The sequence below is a fragment of the Rhipicephalus sanguineus genome, chromosome 6, assembly GCF_013339695.2.
Source record: "Rhipicephalus sanguineus isolate Rsan-2018 chromosome 6, BIME_Rsan_1.4, whole genome shotgun sequence".
NCBI lineage: Eukaryota > Metazoa > Arthropoda > Arachnida > Ixodida > Ixodidae > Rhipicephalus > Rhipicephalus sanguineus.
The window spans coordinates 66,722,140-66,732,134 of NC_051181.1; positions in this window are offsets into that span (position 1 = coordinate 66,722,140).

The following is a 9,995-nucleotide window of genomic DNA, read 5'->3' on the forward strand; positions in this document are numbered from 1 at the left end:
TCAAACACATTCAACAATTAAAACTACAAAAGGCAGTGATTTACACAGATTCTCTAAGCGTGGTAAAAGCCTTAAAAACTCTGAAAAGACACAAAAACCCCGTCTTTGTGTCGCTGTATTCTCTTTTAAGCACGATCTACGCACTCGAACAACATGTCGTAGTGTGCTGGGTGCCAGGGCACCGCGAGATTCAAGGCAACGTGTTGGCGGACCAGCTAGCAGCATCCGCCCACGAAAACAGTCACAATACATCCTTAGCTATTTCCCCACTAGACCTAAAACACTTCCTGAAAAGAAAGCTCAGAGCCTTTTGGCAGACCACATGGGATATGCATACACGAAATAAGCTACACGTTGTCAAACCGCATCTCGGTAACTGGCCGCCAGTATCAAAATCACGCCACACAGAAGTTACACTCTGCAGACTTAGGATCGGTCCACACATACAGTACACACACACACCTTCTGTCCGGTGGCGAGCCACCTTTGTGTGATAGATGTGGTCAGCCACTCACTGTCCTTCACGTCCTCATTCAGTGCAAGGAACTCGATGCTATCAGAAAAAAGCACTTTTTATTACCCTACCGGCAGCAATTTCCATTTCATCCTTCAATGTTCATCGGTAGGGACCCGCTTTTACATATCAGTCACTGTCTGCTTTTTTAAACGACGTACAGAGTTTTCATGTCATATATCAAGGTGATCCGTAGCACGGCCTCTAAACAGAGGTCGCTGCTGCGGTGAATACGTTAAAGACAGCACTTGTCTCGCGGCCCTTGGACTCAAGGGCATTGACGAGGCATTCGTGCTGATGTCATATCTGCATAGTCTTATTCTTGCGACCACTTGCCATTCATTCCACTACACATATTTCACGTCACTGTCATGATTTTAATATATATATATATATATGTTTTACCCGCCTTTAGCGCGAGGAATTTTAAGGCCCCTCTACAGCTACTTACCGCAACCATTGCTCACATCCTTTGTCTCATGAACTGGCGCTCTTTGGCCATCAATTGGCCCTTGCGCCATTAAACACCACATATCATCATCATCATCATGCATACACGAAATAAGCTACACGTCGTCAAACCGCATCTCGGTAACTGGCCTCCAGTATCAAAATCACGCCACACAGAAGTTACACTCTGCAGACTTAGGATCGGCCACACATACAGTACACACACACACCTTCTGTCCGGTGGCGAGCCACCTTTATGTGATAGATGTGGTCAGCCACTCACTGTCCTTCACGTCCTCATTCAGTGCAAGGAACTCGATGCTATCAGAAAAAAGCACTTTTTATTACCCTACCGGCAGCAATTTCCATTTCATCCTTCAATGTTCATCGGTAGGGACCCGCTTTTTACATATCAGTCACTGTCTGCTTTTTTAAACGACGTACGGAGTTTTCATGTCATATATCAAGGTGATCCGTAGCACGGCCTCTAAACAGAGGTCGCTGCTGCGGTGAATACGCTAAAGACAGCACTTGCCTCGCGGCCCTTGGACTCAAGGGCATTGACGAGGCATTCGTGCTGATGTCATATCTTCATAGTCTTATTCTTGCGACCACTTGCCATTCATTCCACTACACATATTTCACGTCACTGTCATGATTTTAATATATATATATATATATATATATATATATATATATATATATATATATATATATATATATATATATATATATATATATATATATGTTTTACCCGCCTTTAGCGCGAGGAATTTTAAGGCCCCTTTACAGCTACTTACCGCAACCATTGCTCACATCCTTTGTCTCATGAACTGGCGCTCTTTGGCCATCAATTGGCCCTTGCGCCATTAAACACCACATAACATCATCATAAAACAAAGTGGGCTTGCGTTGATTCACCAAAACTTAATGATCATGAGGTTGACTTCATGGCTTTGGACTACTGCTTGTCAAGTGTTTTTTTTTTTGCACTCTTGAACTGGTGCAGAGCTTTGTCAATCTATATCAACTAATGTGTCGCTGATAATGAAGATTCATTCCAAATGTTTCCAAGTAAAGGTCCTGAAAGAAAATTTCCCTTATCATCTCATGCGCCCCGCAGGGGCGTCTGTGGAAGCAGGCGTTTGGTGTGTAGCGACACCACGGACCCGAGCTAACGGGGGGGTTTCGACCCCCTCCCACGCCTAGCCGTGCGTGGCTTTGCCGTGTCCGGGGAAAAGGGGATCCTGGGGGTTGAGCCGACGCCGGGCGATTGGACCTTTAAGGCCCCCCGGCAGAGGCAACACACCTCTTTGGCCCCGGCTTCACGTAGACGGCACCCCTGGGCTGACCCACCCAGGGGAAATCGGCAGTCGCCTTTTCCTGTCTCTCTCTCCCCTCACATCTTCGTCTATCCCTCTCACTTTGCATCTTTTCTGTCCTCTCCTCTCTTCCATTCACTTCCTTTTTTTTTCTTGGCGGCGAGGGTTAACCTTGTGTATGTGCCCTCCCTTGGGCACAATATATTTGGTTATAGTAGCTGTGTACAGCTGGCGTTGGCATGCCTTATATCACTATAAGTGCTGTTGCGTCCCCATGTTGGGCTCCATGGTGGGCGGCTGACATGGCTGCCGAAATTATACACAATCTATGGCCTCAATCTCCTTCCCAAGACTGAACGATCGCCCTGTCACAAAGAGAGGGCGCACCGAAGACACTTTGAATGCCTTGCTGAAACCAAAAGAAATCTTTCCACGCTTCCACGTCATCCACTGCCAAACACTCGAAAAGAATGCCAGAACAATATCTCCCTTTGTTGTGTCCAAATGCCTCACCGAAACTCTCGGCCACGGTTACCAGGCAACTAGAATGGCTAGCGGAGACCTTCTCCTTGGAGTACAAAGCAAAATCCAATATGAAAAACTGTCCAAACTTGTTTCGTTGGGAACCACACCTGTCTCAGTCACCCCGCATCGCTTTCTGAACAGCTCGCGAGGTGTGGTGTCAGACCAAGACTTGATCGACCTGACTGAAAGTGAACTCCTCGAGGGCTGGAGCGACCAGCATGTGATCAATGTGCAGAGAATTAAAATCAGGCGTGACGATAAAGAAATCCAGACAAAACACCTCATTCTCACATTTGCCACAAGCACACTACCAGAACATGTCGAAACAGGATACTTGAAACTAAAGGTGAGACCCTACATCCCCAACCCGAGACGCTGCTTCAAGTGCCAGCGTTTTGGTCACGGCTCTCAGAGTTGCCGTGGCCGACAAACCTGTGCCAAGTGCAGTTCACACGAACACCCTGCTGACAACTGTGTCGAATCTCCACACTGTGCAAACTGCGACGGTGGGCACCCCGCCTACTCTCGTGCATGTCCTTCGTGGAAAAAAGAAAAAGAAGTAGTCACACTCAAGGTCACAGAAAACATTTCCTTTAGGGAGGCGCGAAAACGCCTTTCTTTTGCGCAGGGACCTTCATTCGCGGACGTGGCACGCAAGGGGGCAGTGCCACAGAGGTTCGTGGCGGCCGCGCGTACCACGCAAAGTGGACGGGCGGCAGCGCCATCCGCCCCCTCAGCGGAAGCAGCCTGTGCTGCTGCGCAACAAAAGGGCATGCAGGCCTCCGGCTCTGCAGGCCCAGGGCCTTCTGCTCAGGCAGAAAGCCCCAAAACTCTGACACCCGTGCGCGTTAGCCGCGAGCGGGCATCCAGCGCCTCTGCCGAGGCGATGGATACAATGGCAAGTCCAACGGCGTCTCAAGCGCCGAAGGAACGGCGCAGCTCGTTGGAGCGCGCCAAAAAAGAAAAAGCCCGCATCACAGGGCCTGGTAAGGGCTCTGTGACATAAGGCAATAGTTCTTCCAGTACACACAGCACTAATTTACACTCAAAATGGATACACAAATTATACAGTGGAACGTGAGAGGTCTTCTTAGAAACCTCGACGATATCCAAGAACTATTACACAAACATACACCAAAAGTGCTGTGTGTACAAGAAACACACTTAAAATCAAAACACACCAACTTTCTACGCAGTCACATTATTTTCAGAAAGGACCGGGATGACGCCGTGGCGTCATCTGGTGGTGTAGCTGTTATAGTTAATCAAGGAGTAGCGTGCACACATTTACCACTCCAAACGTCCCTAGAGGCAGTGGCTGTTCGAGCGGTTCTTTTGAACAAACTCGTCACCATTTGCTCTCTCTACATACCTCCACACCACCACCTTCAAAAACATGAATTCCAGTCCTTAATAGATGAACTTCCGGAACCTTATCTGGTACTTGGAGACTTTAATGCACATAGTGGCCTATGGGGTGACTCTCGCTGCGACGCGCGAGGTCGTCTCATCGAACAGTTCCTTTTCTCTTCCGGAGCGTGTCTCTTCAATCAAAAACAGCCAACATATTATAGCCTCGCCAACAACACCTACTCGTCCATAGATCTCAGCATTACATCCCCATCACTTCTACCCTTACTCAATTGGAAAGTCGTTAATAATCCTTACGGAAGTGACCATTTTCCGATAGTTCTGAGTGCACCAATTACTAATGAATGTCTTCCACAGGTTCCCAAATGGAACCTTGAGAAAGCCGATTGGGAACAGTTCTGTAAAATGGCTCGCTTAAGTTGGACCGACATGTGTGCTTTAAGCATGGACGAAGCTGTACAATACTTTACTGCTTTTTTGATTGATGCTGCAATTAAGTGTATCCCACAAACATCTGGACTGCCCGGCAAAAGACGTGTGCCGTGGTGGAGCAATGAGTGTAGATATGCGCGCAAAAAACAAAATAAAGCATGGAGGCTGCTTCGGGACTCTCCCACAGCCGAGAATCTAGACAGTTTCAAGAACATAAAGTCCCAAGGCAGGAGAACGCGCCGACAGGCAAGAAGGGAAAGTTGGCAGAAATTTTTATCGGGCATTAATTCATATACACAGGAGGCCAAAGTCTGGAACATGGTTAGCAGGGTAGCAGGCCGACAAGCACATTCACTTCCTCTAGTAAACACACAAGGCGACAGCTTGGAAGACCAGGCGAACTTCCTAGGTGCACACTTCGAACAGGTGTCGAGCTCGTCACACTACACGGAAGCTTTCCAGCGATACAAAACAAAAAATCGAAAAACAGAAACTAGAGCGCAAATCCACAAAACACGAGGAAGCATACAATGAACCTTTCGGCTTAGCTGAGCTACAGGCATCGCTGAACTCATGCAATAAATCCGCCCCAGGTTCCGACCGTGTTGTATATGAAATATTGAAACACCTGCCTTCTGAAACCCAAAAAACCCTCCTTTCCCTCTACAATGCTGTTTGGTTTTCCGGCGAGATCCCCTCGGCCTGGAAAGAAGCCATCATAATTCCGATTCTGAAGCAGGGTAAGGACCCATCCTCAGTTTCCAGTTACAGGCCAATAGCCCTAACAAGTTGTCTGTGCAAGGTTTTTGAAAAAATGATAAATCGGCGGCTCCTACATTTCCTCGAAGCCAGCAACTCACTTGACCCATACCAGTGCGGTTTTCGAGAGGGCAGATCTACCTCTGACCATCTTGTACGTATCGAGGCACAAATTCGCGACGCTTTTGTCCACAACCAATTCTTTCTTTCGGTGTTCCTCGATATGGAAAAGGCTTACGACACCACATGGCGCTTTGGCATACTACGAGACCTCTCACATTTAGGTGTACGAGGTAGGATGCTGACTATAATTGAAAGCTACCTGTCCAATCGAACATTCCGTGTTCGAGTAGGCAACGTCTTGTCCCGAACATTTGTCCAAGAAACAGGAGTGCCGCAAGGTGGCGTACTGAGTTGTACACTTTTTATTATCAAAATGAACTCCTTGCGTCTGTGCATCCCGCGTAACATGTTTTATTGCACATACGTCGATGACGTGCAAATCGGTTTTAAATCTTGCAATCTTACAATGTGCGAGCGGCAGGCTCAACTTGGTTTGAACAAGGTAACTAAATGGGCAGTAGAGAACGGGTTCAGCCTCAACCCGCAAAAAAGCACATGCGTCTTATTCTCAAGAAAGAGAGGCCTCCATCCTGACCCGGACATTGAGCTGCACGGCCAGCGGCTACCTGTAAAAACAGAGCATACATTCCTTGGTGTAATTTTAGACGCGAAACTTACCTTCACATCACACATAAAGTATATAAAGAACAAGTGCATAAAAACCATGAACATTCTAAAGGTATTGTCACGCACTGCGTGGGGTAGTGACAAGAAGTGTCTGTTGAATCTCTATAAAAGCCTCATACGCACGCGTCTAGATTATGGGGCGATAATCTATCAGTCTGCGACACCAAGCGCGTTGAAGATGCTCGACCCGGTCCACCACTTGGGCATTCGTCTTTCTACGGGTGCTTTTCGCACCAGCCCCGTGGAAAGCCTCTACGTCGAATCAAACGAGTGGTCGCTCCACCTGCAGCGATCTTACATGTCCTTTTTATATTATCTCAAAGTGAACGCAGACAAAGAACACCCGTCACACTCCACAATTAATGACTTGTCCAGCTCTGTCCTTTTTTACAACCGTCCTTCGGTAAGACTGCCCTACTCACTTCTCGTGAGGAGCCTAGCTGAGGAAACGTGTGTGCCGCTCCTTGAACACTACTTGATGGCTCCTGCCGCTCATCTCCCGCCGTGGCAGTGGCAGCTCATAGAATGTGATGTATCCTTCGTGGAAGTTACGAAACACGCCCCTATAGCACACATCCGTACATACTTCCTCGAACTACAGCACAAATACAGTTGCCCAGAATTCTTTACCGATGCCTCAAAGTCGAATACTTCTGTCTCTTACGCAGCTGTTGGTCCATCTTTTTCCGATGCTGGCGTTCTGCACCCGAATACGAGCATCTTCACAGCAGAAGCATATGCCATACTGGCGGCCGTCAAACACATAAAACAATTAAAACTTCAAAGCGCAGTAATATTCACAGATTCCCTAAGCGTGGTAACAGCCCTCAAAACTCCGAAAAAACATAAAAACCCTGTCCTCGTCTCCCTATACTCACTCCTATGCACAGTCTGCGCACTCAAACAGCGCGTCGTGGTGTGCTGGGTACCAGGGCACCGCGAGATCCAAGGCAACGTGTTGGCGGACCAGCTGGCAGCTTCCGCCCATGAAAATGCTGCCGCCAATACACTCATTTCCGTTCCTCCACTGGACTTAAAACCTTTCATTAAAAGCAAGCTCAGGGCTTATTGGCAAAACACATGGGACACACACACACAAAACAAACTACATGTTATCAAGCCACATCTGGGTGATTGGCCGCCAGTATCGAAATCACGCCACACAGAAGTAATACTCACAAGGCTAAGAACAGGACACACACACAGTACACACTCACACCTTCTATCCGGTGGTGAACCACCCATGTGCGAAAAATGTGGTGAACCACTCACCGTGCTTCACATTTTAATTCAATGTACAGAATTAGACACACTACGAAGAAAACATTTTACATTACCCTACCGACAACAATTACCATTACACCCAGCTATGTTCATCGGTAGGGAACCTGTTTTTAAACTTGACTCATTATTCGCGTTTTTAAAAGATATACATAGTTTTCACGTCATCTATCCAGGAACCCGTGGCACAACCTCTGAATAGAGGTAGTGCCTGCGGCAGCTACACTAGAAAAGCACCTACCTCGCGGCCCTTGGACACAAGGGCCGTCGACGAGGTATTCGTGCTGATGCCATCTGTACATAGTTTTATTGTCACGACCTCTTGACATTGATCCTGACTGCACACACTTCACGTCACTGTCATGATTTTAATACCTCTATGTTTTACCCGCCTTTAGCGCGAGGAATTTTAAGGCCCCTATACAGCCACTCAACACAATCATTGTTCACATCCTTTACAAACCGTAACTCAAGAATCAATGTCACTACTTTCATCACTGTTCATGGCGCTCTTTGGCCAAGCATGGCCCTTGCGCCATTAAACTCCACATATCATCATCATCATCTCATGCGGGCTGTTTGCTCAAGGGCATAAACTACTGCAAGCCAAAGTAGAAAGCAAGAGAAAAACAGGGTAGCACATGCACGGCATGGTTAGATGATGTTCAGAGCACAGGAGAAGATATAGGTAAACTTGAACTCATTATAAATATATTCAAAGGTGTTGCTTTGTGCAGTGCAAAATTGACTTATCAATTACCGTCATGTACCAATACCCATAAGAAATTTTCTTAAGGCATGAATGACTGCAGGCACTTAAAATTAATAAGTAGACAAGAACAGTCATTTACTGTTCATTTGCCCCTTTCACAAGAGTTTGCTACAGCAGAGAGAAATACAATGCCAAGTGAGTATACAGCTTTGTCTTATATAATGAGTATAGCAGTGGCTTAGACGGTGGCTTTTATGCTTTAGGAACCCCTCTCCAAACTTTCTGTTAGGCCAACCACCCATTCATTTTTATATGTCATTTTACAAAAGCCAACACGTAATCAAGTCACTGCAGGTAATGCCTTTTAACCAATATTTGCAGTCTGTACACAACAGAATACACTTGCGCATACCTCTCATCACAGTGCTTTGGCACAGAGACGCAGCCTGTGCTAACTGTTATAATAAACAAAAGAGAGTTAAGGCTAGTTTTCTAGCTCATTGCTGTTGGGTTAAGAAAGACTGCTTACAATAGAGCAATATAACTACAAATTAATGAGGGTCATGAACGATTGGAGAAGTCTCCATGGCCACTTCCTAGAGCATATTATTGTGAGTTGCTTAGAAGTATATTGTCAATGGTGTGTGAAAAAAATGCCAGGCCTGCGCAGAAAGCGCAGCACAGTCACAGAAAAACCTGGAAGAGCAGCATTTCTATAGCTCATTGTAAGCTTTCTTGGGGCTACTTGTAAAGTCTCTTGGGATTCAAGTGCACTTTCAAGGTACCCACTACGCCATAAGTCATAATTTTTGTCAAGTTGGGAAGCACCAACTATGCCATTGTTCGTCATTCAGCAGCGAAGCGAGTTACCCGCTACACACCTATAGGACATCATGCGCACTTTTTTGATGCTGTGGCTGATGACGGTGAGCTCTGGAAGAGCCTTTTGTAATGACTTGGAAGCAATCAACAACCCACTCCTTACACAATTCGCATGGTGTGACACCTCGTTATTTTACTCTTGTACTACGCTATTTACATATCCTAACGCCGTTCGTTCCCGACATGAAGCCTGTATAGGGTCTTTTTGCGGAGAACTTTGAAGCGCCGGCATGGCTCTGTGGTAGAATACTGAGCAACCACGGAGAGAACCCAGGTTCGAACCATCCTGAATATTTTTTATTTCACGTGGTAGCAGTTAATGACAACTGCTTCACGAAAAACGGCTGTAGTGATCTCATAACATTTTCCCTGCAAAATTATGGTAGCTTCGCATTAGTCGTGACAAGCCTGAAGAAAGAGCGCAGCTGGGTGGCCTTCCTTGTCTTCCTTTTTTGTATTTTTATCGCTTGCATTTCTTTTTTCTACCGGTTTCTTATATTTCTTGCTTTTTCTCGCTGTCTTTCTTTCTCCTTCTGTGGTGCTGTTTTTCTTTCTATCTTTTGTGTCTGTTTCTTTTTCTCTTTGTACATGTATTGCTCCGTCTAACTTTTTATGTTTGTATTGCCCTTATTTATCTCTATTGTCATCTTCCTATCGCTGCCTTTCTCTATTTTGCTCTTTCTCTCTCTCTCTCTTTCACGTGCTCTATTTCGCCGAGCAGAGCGTTTGACTCACGCTCGCAGTTGCTGTCTCAGCAGTGGGGCTTGCCTAATTCCTGTGGAGTTTTACACAGCCGTGCACAAGTTACCGAGTGCCTAAACAGCTTTGCTCTTAAGAACGCATAATAAGTGAACATTGCAGTGGGAACTAAGCGAGCAACAACTGGTCAACTGTAATAAGGTTTCACCCTTACACACATTTCAAACTACAATTTTCTTGTCGACAATCCTGGGATGCTTGTGATGGCTTGGTGGAGGTGCGGAATACCGGTGCTTTT